This window comes from Nicotiana tomentosiformis, chromosome 6 (assembly GCF_000390325.3).
Source record: "Nicotiana tomentosiformis chromosome 6, ASM39032v3, whole genome shotgun sequence".
NCBI lineage: Eukaryota > Viridiplantae > Streptophyta > Magnoliopsida > Solanales > Solanaceae > Nicotiana > Nicotiana tomentosiformis.
Genome location: NC_090817.1, coordinates 52,107,347 through 52,116,445, shown reverse-complemented (window position 1 = coordinate 52,116,445; position 9,099 = coordinate 52,107,347). Strand labels below are relative to the sequence as shown.

The 9,099-nt window shown below is 37.2% G+C and overlaps 1 non-coding gene across 1 annotated transcript; it reads right to left on the bottom strand.

Annotated features, from left to right (window-relative positions):
• Nucleotides 1-997: 997 nt before the first annotated feature.
• LOC117278100 (small nucleolar RNA R71) lies at nt 998-1,104 on the bottom strand. The gene has a single exon (XR_004508416.1). It is a non-coding gene; the product is annotated as a small nucleolar RNA R71 (small nucleolar RNA).
• Nucleotides 1,105-9,099: the final 7,995 nt, after the last annotated feature.

Genomic DNA, 9,099 nt, shown 5'->3' with positions numbered 1-9,099 from the left:
GTTAATATTAGTTAGAAATCATATAAATCTCAATTGTTGATCATCTTAGATAGCAACCAAGCTAGAAACTACGAGAATACTGTTTAAATTCAATCCCTGTGGATACAATATTATACTATACTATATTTGATTAGCGAGTTAAATTTAGGTGTATGTTTCGTGCTAGTCAAATTTTGGCGACGTTGCCGGGGATTGGCAATCAATAGTGTTTGAAATAGTTTTTTTTCTTTTCTATTTTTGAAATAGTTTGTAGTGCTAATTCAGGATTTATTTTCTTTTTATTTCTATTTTCTCTTTTTACGTTTGGTATTCGTTAACTGTTTAGATTGGTGTATGACTCGAGCTTCTGCGAAAGAATTTATACCGTACAAGCCAGAGATAGAAAAACAACTACGACAGCTGAGGAAGGAAAGAAATCTCACCGAGACGTTAGAAAAGGTTGGGCAATCCTCAACCAAAGAATTGATGGCTGGAAACGGTGATGATAATGTAGATTGGGCTGCAAGGGAGGCAGCCCAACAATGAAAAAAAGCTGCATGGGATGCTGAGGAAGCAGCTATTAGAGAGGCACAAAATATCTATGAAGAAGAGAGGGGTCGGAGAATTGCTCAAAATTAACCCTTGGCTGTAGACCAGTTTGGAAATATACCTCCTAGCCCAGGGAGACCAAGGATTATCAAGTGTTAGACCACCTCCAATTGCAGCTAACAATTTCGAGTTGAAGCAAGAGTTGCTTCAAACCCTTCAGAATTGTTGTGTCTTCAGAGGGAAGATGAATGAAGATCCAAATACACATATAATGGACTTCAAGGAGATTATGAACACCTTTCAATACAATAGTGTGTCACAAGATGCAGTGTAATTGAGGGCATTCCCCTTCACACTCAAAGATGATGCAAAGCAGTGGTTTCAAAGCTTGCCCACGGGATCGATTAGAACATGGGAGGAGATGAGCAAAAAATTCCTTGATAAATATTTCTCCTCAGCTAAGACGGGCAAGTTTAGAAGAGAAATCCATAACGTCTGCCAGAAAGAGACTGAAACTGTTTTTGAAGCATGGGAGAAGTTTAAGGAGATTGTTAGAAAGTGTCAACATAACGGAATTGAGCTTTGGATGCAACTCTAGGACTTTTAAGATGGATTGACATCGGCCTCACGTAGAACATTGAGCAATACAGTTGGAGACTCCTTAATGAAGAAGACTCCAGAGGTGATAGTTACAATTCTTGATGAGTTATCTGAAGATGCTAATCAGTGGCCCTTTGAGAGTGCTGAAAGAAGAAGATCAATCGGTGTTCACCAAGTTGATGCTACTACATCTATGCAGGTACAACTTGATGCTATGGCTAAGTAAATACGAAAGCTGACCTTAGCCTCGATACAAAATGAGCCTCGTGCAGCCTGTGATATATGTGGAAGAGGACACCCTACTCATGAGTGTCAATCCTCAACTGAGGAAGTGAATGTTGTGGGAAACTACAATTTTAATGCAATAGGTTAGTGGCACCCTGGTTTTTCATGGAGTTCACCTTGGGGGATCGCGAATGCATGGAAACAAAATAACTCTAGACCCCAGTAACAAGGAGCTCCAACATACCAAAATCAGCAGAGGCAGCAATTTCAGCCTCAACAGCCCATTCATTCTGGCATGTAAGAACTCATGAAGGCCTTCATTCAGAAAACTGATGAGAGGCTTGAAACTCATAGCGTAGCTATATGGGAACATAGTGCAGCTATCAAAGAACTGGGCACTGGTTTTCGAAACCTAGAAAGACAGGTTGTGCAGCTAGCCACTCTATTGTCAGAGAGGATTCCAGGAACTCTCCCTGCTGATACTGATAGAAATCCTAAAGAAATAGTGAATGCTATAACCTTGAGAAGTGGGCAAGTGTTGAAATATCCTACCCCGATCCAAAACGATGTGAAATTTGAAAAAGAAAGTGGGGAGCAGCTAAAAAATAATGAGGACAAGAAGAAGAAAAACCCAATGAAAGTTGAGAAAAAGAAGAAGGGAGAAACTTCGAGAAGGGAGAAACTTCAAGAAGGGAGGAACATGATGAGAGTACGCATATGCCTACTCTACCTTTCCCTCAAAAGCTATATAGAGAAAAGCTGGACAAGAAGTTTGAGAGATTTCTGGATGTATTGAAACAGGTTCATGTAAACTTACCATTCACATAAGTGCTCTTACAGATGCCTGCTTATGCCAAGTTCTTGAAGGAAATCCTGACAAAGAAGAGTAAGACTGAAGAGACCTCAGTAGTCAAGCTCACAGAGCATTGCAGTGCGATATTGCAAAATGAACTCCCATAAAAGTGTGGAGATCCAGGGAGTTTTACTACACCTTGCTCTGTAGGAACTATTCATTTTGATAAATCATTGTCTGATTCTGGTTCCTCAATTAATTTAATATATCTATCTATTTACAGGAAACTGGAGAAGGAGATTGGAGAGATAAGGTCTGGACCAATATCATTTCAGCTGGTAGACCAAACGTCTTTAATACCCAAGGGGATAGTGGAAGATATATTAGTTTGGGTGGATAAGTTTGTATTTCTTGTGGACTTTATAGTGGTGAATATGGAGGGAAACAAGGAGGTCCCCCTCATCCTAGGAAGACCATTCTTAGCGACGGGTAGAGCTATATTAGATATACACGAAAGAAAACTCATGCTTAGAGTGGGTGAGGATACTGTGACTTTTGAGATGAATGTAGCAAAAGGGGTGCAAAAATACAATCTAGCTGCAAGTGTTAAGTGGAAGGTGAAGGGATCGAAAGAGAAGGCTGCAGTGAGCGAGAAAGATAAGTGTGGGGTGTATCCAAAAAGGCTGAGAAGAAGTTGTCTTCATGGATGTGTGCATTAGTTCGGGTGCGGGGAATGGAGCCCGACTTTGACTCAGACCCCGACTAGATATTCAGGAAAGTTTACTTTACCTTATGCTTTTTAATTATGTGTCATGAGAACATGATACAACTTAAAGTATGGGGTGGGAGATATTTGTATGTATGTATAGTAGTTTTCTTTTTGTTAGTTGTAGTTAGTAGAGATAGAATATATTTTTGAAAAATCATAAAAAATTTAAATTTTTTGATTTTTCTCGACGATGGATATCATCGATAGGTTTCCTGAGGGATTAAGGTCGAAATAAAAAGACAAAAAGGTTTTCATTTGTAGGTAGTGTAATAATCCGCCCTTGATTTTTCTTTGTGCCGCGGTTCTTTTCCAAGGGTTTGTTCGAACCGGGTGTAGTTAGTTTTTATTTTGTTAGGAGTATGAAACCTTGTGTTGTGATTTGAATTGAAAGCAATATCTCTTGACTTTATTATGCCTTGGGTAAGTGCTTTAGTTGTGATGCTTGAGCTCAGTTTTTGACTCATGTATAAGTACATTATAGTGTATGATCTTAACTTTGCTTAACTGCTTTGACTAGAGTGTCTTGATAGTCCGATCCTGACTGAGTTACGTGCCATGTGTGTGTGAGGTTTTTTGTTATTCTGTGCATTGCATTTGATATCTAGAACTTGCCCCGTGTGTTTGCAAAGCGAAATAGTAGTTTTATTCAGTCTTGGAAGTGATATAGGTGTTTCTTTGTTGAGCCAATGATACCTTTACCCACCGAATTGTTATGTATCTTAGTTAACCCCGTTGAGCCTGTAATCCTGTTTCTTTGGCAACCACATTACAAGCCTTACCATTTGTTTGAATTGACCGTCTATTTGAACCTTATACCTCTCGTGAGCACTTGAATTTGTTATGAAGTGTGGGGTGGTTGGTTTGGCTTTTGAGTGGAACTATTGAACTAAGGAAAAAGGTGCAATATTTTGAAAAAGTAAGAGCCACTTGAATTGAAAAAAAGAAAGGAAAATAAATAAGTGTATGATTGTGAAAAATATTCCTTGATAGTGGTGACTCTTAATGTAATTGTGCTTAAAGAAGTAGGGAGTTAATGTATATTGATGTGAATGTGGAGGTATGGCTTGACATAAGTGTGGGGTTTTGGATGGTTAATTGTATGTATTAAAGTGCTTAGGGAGGTGTAGTCACTCTTATATCTAAATATATCCTACCCATCCTGCAGCGTACATTATAACCGATTAAAGTCCTACTTGATCCTTAATTGAATGAGCTCAATTAGTAGAGTAGTACACTATGGGCAAGCCGATGGTGCGTCATTTGTGGCATATAAATGTTGTTTCTGAGAGTAAGTGAATTCTTTATATCTTGAGTTCCTAATTGTTCTTAAATTTTATTGTGCGACGAACTACTCTCTATTGTTGTGTGAGGGCACTTGATTCATGAAGGAAAGGTAATGTAGTTGACCTATGTGTTAGAGTAAGTGAGCGGGGCGTGAAAAAATGCATGGTGCTTTTGAGTCAAATCTTGAGGTGAGGATGTTACGGTATTGTATTTAGTCTGTTTTAAATATTCTTGGTGTGATCAGTTATTAGAGTTATTGAAAAAGGTCGTGTCTATATGAAGTGTAGTTTGATTGCTCGAGGACGAACAATGGTTTATGTATGGGGTGTACCGGGTCCCTCTAACCCATATCACTCCACCCTGACAATAACACAATAGCCACCCATATCACTCCGCCCAGACAATAACACAATAGCCACCCGTATCACTCCCCACAATTAACAACAGTGAGATGCCATCCATATGCTCCGCAAAGTAACAATCAATCCACACAATAAATCCACATGTGCTAACATCACAACAACACGACATATTAATTCGTACCACAAGTGCCTATAGGCCACAACCTTTCCAAAACAACAATACCGATATCACCACAACACATAGCCCACAACTCAACCACGATGTGTACAAGAATCTCAATAGAAACAAAGTGAAACAGGAAAATAACTCAATAATTAAAGATACTCCATTAAATAAAAACTTCAACTAAACAGGTTAATGGCTCTCAATTACTTCAACTTCAATTAATTAATTAAGAATAGAATCAATAATGAAGACATTTCCTTGAGATGACAACTTCAAATTCTAGTGTATAGCATAAGCTAACAATGAAAGAGATGGCATGAAATAGCAACTATGTCTAAATGCATGAGAATAACTCGGCAACTAAGGGATATCATGTGATAGCAACTTCAAATAAGAATAATTCAATAATAAAATAGGTAACATGACAATAAAAGAGGTAGGATATAATATGATATGACAACTTCAAGTAATGCATGAAAAAAGCTTAGGAGTCTAAATGGTCAAATACCACATATAAGCCCGTGTACACACTCGTCACCTCGTGTACACATCTTTCACATAATTCAAATAGTACAACCAACCCAAATCCTAAAGGGTAGTTCCTCCACACAAAGTTAGGCAAGATACATACCTCAAAGAAGCTAAATCAATACTCTAAGAAGCCCTTCCCGTGTGAAACAACCTATGAACGGCTCGAATCTAGCCAAAATAATTTAATATCATAAATAAAAGCCATAGGAAATAATATCGGATAATAAAGCTTTGATCTTTGATGAAAACTAAAAAGTCAATCTAAAAAGTCAATCGTAGGCCCGCACCTCCGAACCCAACAAAACTCATAAAATTCGAATACTCATTCCGATACGAGTCCAACCATAGCAAAATCATCCAATTCCGACCTCAAATCGGCCCTCAAATCACCATTTTATATTTTAGAAATGTTTTTACAAAAAACCCCAATTTCTCCAATTCAAACCACTAAATAAATGATAAAAACAAAGATGAAATCATGAAATATAACCAAATCCGAGTCAAGAATAATTAACCCAATTCAAAGCATGAAAATTCCCTCCAAAATCGCCCAAAACCGAGCTCTCTAACTCAATATATAAGAAACCCTCGATATATAAAGCTTCTGCCCATGGATTTCCTTATTTGCGGACAACATAATGCATCTGCGGGAAATAGCTCGCATCTGCGATATAAACTTACCAGACAAAGATCCGCATCTGCGTAAAGGAAGTCGCATCTGCGAGCCCGCAGAAGTGCAAAAATATCTGCAGAAGCGAACAATCAACCTGAGCCTCAAACACACATCTGCGATCCACTATCCGCAGATGCGACCTCGCACATGCGGTCACCTACCCGTAGAAGTGGAAAGCCCGGCCATGCACAATCTTGTAGAAGCGATAGCAAATCACGTAGATGTGAAACACCATAACCAGGCCCAACTAAAAACATTGAAATAATCTGAGACTCATCCGAAACACACCCGAGACCCTTGGGACCCCGTCCAATCACACCAACCAATCCCAAAACATAACACGGACATACTCGAAGCCTCAAATCATACAAATCAACATCAAAACTGCGAATTGCACCTCAATTCAAGCCTAATGAACTAATGAACTTTCAACTTCCAAACCTCATGCCGAATCATATCAATTCAACTCGGAATGACCTCAAATTTTACATTAGGTCTCAAATGATGCAACAGATCTATACCAACTTCCGGAATCACAATCCGAATGCGGTATCAACAAAGTCAACTCCCGATCAAACTTTTTAGCCTTCTAAACCTTCAACTTTTCAACTTTTTCCAAAAAGCATCAAATCAATCTATGGACCTCCAAATCAAAATCTGGGCATAAGATTAAGTCCAAAATCACCATACAAAGTTATAAGAATCATCAAAATACCATTCTAGAGTCATCTACTTTAAAGTCAAACTCCGGTCAACTCTTACCACTTAAGCTTCAAAAATAAGAATCCTTCTTCCAAATTGATCCCGAATAGCCCAAAAATCAAAATCGTCCATACACGCACGTCACAATGCATAATATGAAGCTACTCAAGGCCTTAAACCACCAAACAGAATACTAAAGCTCAAAACAATAGATCGGATCGTTATAAAAGCTGCTTAGTTTCTTCAAGGTTTCTAGCCTTTAATGACTTAGATTCACTGATTGTAAAAACATATGTTGCTATTGTAGTGACCTTGTGAGGCATTTGACCTCTGTTGAAACCCAATAAGTGAGTGTATGTTAAAGTATTTGTCTATTGCTAATTTCAGTTGATGCCTCAGATAACTTAGAGTGACAATTGAAGTCACATATAACATAACAAGCATGCTTATAGAAGTATACGGTTAACAACTTGTGCCTTGTGACTCTCTCTTGATTATGTTTGTTTGGAGAAGTGATTCCTAAGATGGTTGTGTATGTGTTATGGCATGTAGAATAATTCTGAGTTGACTTTTGCGCCTTTGAAACCTCATAAAACTTTAGAGATCCTATGTGTGATTATAATCCTGCCATCATGAAGCATATACTAGTGCCCTGATTATATATGGCATTTTACCTAAAGTGATTTCAGTTCCTAAATGATTGTTTATTAATAAGTCTGGAGTTGTTCTGAAACTGTTTGTACCCTCATTAAACTAATTTCTTAAAAGATGTCGTGTTTGTATGAGTTGAGGTATGATATTGGACCTCTGTTTTGTTGGTAGCTTGTTTTACATTGAATGTTTGGGGCTGCCTGGCCAAACTGTTTGGTTAAATGATAAGCCAAGGCTTTTGTGTTTAAACCTCTATGGAAAAACAAGCTTCAACAATTAAGGGTATTTGTTGTGGACTTAATTTTACTATATATCAAGGAACCCCTCCCTGGCACAAGCACTTCTCGGGGTCCAGGAGACTCTTGCGGAAATCTGAAGTGTCAGGGGTTCATAAAGGAACCTTGAAAGTGAATATGGTTCACTCTAAGCCTATAGTTATTGACCATGATTAATTCTTAGACGATTATCACAAACGAAATTTGGCTTTACTATATTTACTTTAGATCATGCTTATGTTTATTGTTATTTTTTCTGATGTACTCCTTATCTGCACATGCTAATTGGTTTTTCTATTTTCTTTTGCATGATCACTGGGCTTGTGGAGTTCATTATGAACTAAAGCCCAAGTTCAAGGAACTAGGCTGCATTCCTTGTCGTCCGTTGAAGTCCCTTGTCGTCCGTTGAAGTCTGTTGTTGCTTGAATTTAGTTGGGCCTGGCTAAATATCAGCCCAACATAAGAGTCCAGTTCTTCCCCTTACATTAAAATATTGCTATTAATAGCTCGTTTCTGTATATGATATTTTGTGGAACTAACGTCCATATTCTCTCTCTTTTTATTTTTGCTGTGATTTTTTAGGAAAGACCTTAGGGTAGTTAAATCCAATAAGGTAAAAGGATAATCATGACTTAAATATTCACTTACTTTAATAGGCCTAGTAATTTCTAAGATCTGAGTACGTTTAGCCATTTTTTTATCAACTAAATTTCTTTCGTTTACTCATTTTTCCCTCACGGGTTTTCATCTGTTTAAGAATTTGCAAAATTTAAACGATTTAGGCAAAAAAAATAATTTTCTTTGGAAAAGTCTTCAACAGAATAGTTAGGCAAACTTGACATCTAATTGTTTTTGGACAGAAAAGCAACTGCACGATACAAGACCAGATTTGGATTTTGCAAAAAGATGAACAAATGGCTTTGGAAAATATTTTGATTTACACCAAAACAATATTCAAAAAAGGAAAATAGAGAAGGTATACTTTTATGTCGTTTTGAGGCATATAAAATATTTATATATTAATGTAGGCCCATGTTTTAAACAATACCTTAATCTTACAAACCATACGATACAGCTTTGAAAGAAATATTGTCATTTCTAAAGTTATAAACCTTTCCTAAAATGAATGACTTTCGATAAGAAAATAAAATAATTTTTACGTAGTTAAGGCCTTCATATAGACCCGTTTAGTAACCTTAATCACTAATTGACTAGGATATAAATAATTTCTTCCCCACATCTAGCCTAAGTTTAAGGAACTACTTTATGTAGATTTTAAGGGATGCCTAATACCTTCCCCTACCCAGATTCTCACTGGTTTAGCAAACATTAAGATAATAATCTTTATTACCTTATAGGTACCCTAGTATACCTTTAAATATTAGGTGGCGACTCTTCTTTCATCAACTTCAGAGGAACCACAAGTTGTAGTTTGTTTTGACTTGTGAAAAATAGGATGCAACATACCATAATAGATTAACTCAACTATATCAACTATTCTACCATAATAAGTCAAATTTGCATCAACTGGATTTTTATC